The following is a 1,444-nucleotide window of genomic DNA, read 5'->3' as shown; positions in this document are numbered from 1 at the left end:
ATATATATATATATATATACGCGGCTTGTTTCAATCTTCGTTCACCAAATCCACTCACAATGCTTTTGTCGGCCAGTGATTATAATAGAAGACACTCAGTCGAGGACTGAACCCGAAACCATGTTGTTGGAAAGCAAGCTACGTAGCACTCACCCACGCCTGCACAATACCCATTATTATTCTGTGGTGACTTTCTCTGAGTTTTGCATTCTTTCCAGAATTATGATTGCCAGAGCAAGTTTCACTTCGGTTTTGGAATTCCAGCGTGATTTACGTGAATGTTCCTCCTCTTGAAACATTCAATAATTCAGTCCTTACTGTGGCTGAAACTCTAGGCAAACATTCATCATCCACTTGTTCGCCTTGGAAATCAGATATATCCTGGATTTTCCCTTAAATAACTGCAGCATTCCTACCCACAAAAACAGGGCTATAATCATGGGTATAAGATATAGATAAAATATTCCTAAGGTAAACTCGTGTATACAAATTAAGGCAGTTTGAAGTTTGTTATATTACCAATACTAGAAAAAAGAAAAATAATTTAGTAGTTACGTTACTTTGTTCAATCCCTGTGGATAGATTGGTAGGTAGTTATATTGACCTGTATATCTAAACACACACATGCGCGCATACATGTTTTTATGTGTATCTTTCTATACATTTTATATATAAATGGCAATTTCCGTCTGTCGATCTATCTATTACCATTTTGATGCCTACACCAGTGAACCAATCTTCACGAAACTTTGCATACATGTTGAACTTATACGAAGTTCACTTATAAGCTAACATCTAGTTCAATTATAGGCTAACATCCAATTCAATCATAGGATTTTAATAAAAATCTATAAGAGATCTCCTAGTGGGTTAGGCTATTATTTGTTAAAATCAGAAAAGTGAAAATGTGTCAGTATGAGGGAAATGTGGGGGCATATTGATAATGGCTGATATCAGGAATGGAGAGAACAGTGTTGTATAAACGACAAATATGGAGTGTGAGTGGGGTGATTACGTTAATGCATCTGCCATTCACGGATATACACTCAGCGCTGAATACATACTTTCGTAAATACATACATACATGCATGCACACACACAAACACACAAACACACACAAGCACAAACACACTCACACATGCACGAACACGTAAGTAGTTTTTAAAATGCTGAGGAAGGGAATGAAAGGTGGATGTGAGGAATACGTAGTTTTAAGGAGAGAGGGGGTAGGTGGAATTCTGCTATTCATTCAAACAAACACTCACACACAGACACACAAACAAACGTACATACATATATATACATACATACACATATACATATGTCTGCTATGTACCATTTTAAACACGTGATTTCCTGTGTACGTTTGTAAATGCGTGTATGTGTGTATGTGTGTGTGTGTGTGTGTGTGTGTGTGTGTGTGTGTGTGTGTGTGTGTGTGTGT

This window comes from Octopus bimaculoides, chromosome 3 (assembly GCF_001194135.2).
Source record: "Octopus bimaculoides isolate UCB-OBI-ISO-001 chromosome 3, ASM119413v2, whole genome shotgun sequence".
Classification (NCBI taxonomy): domain Eukaryota; kingdom Metazoa; phylum Mollusca; class Cephalopoda; order Octopoda; family Octopodidae; genus Octopus; species Octopus bimaculoides.
The sequence above is the reverse complement of the archived record's forward strand: the minus strand, read 5'-3'. Positions refer to the sequence as shown.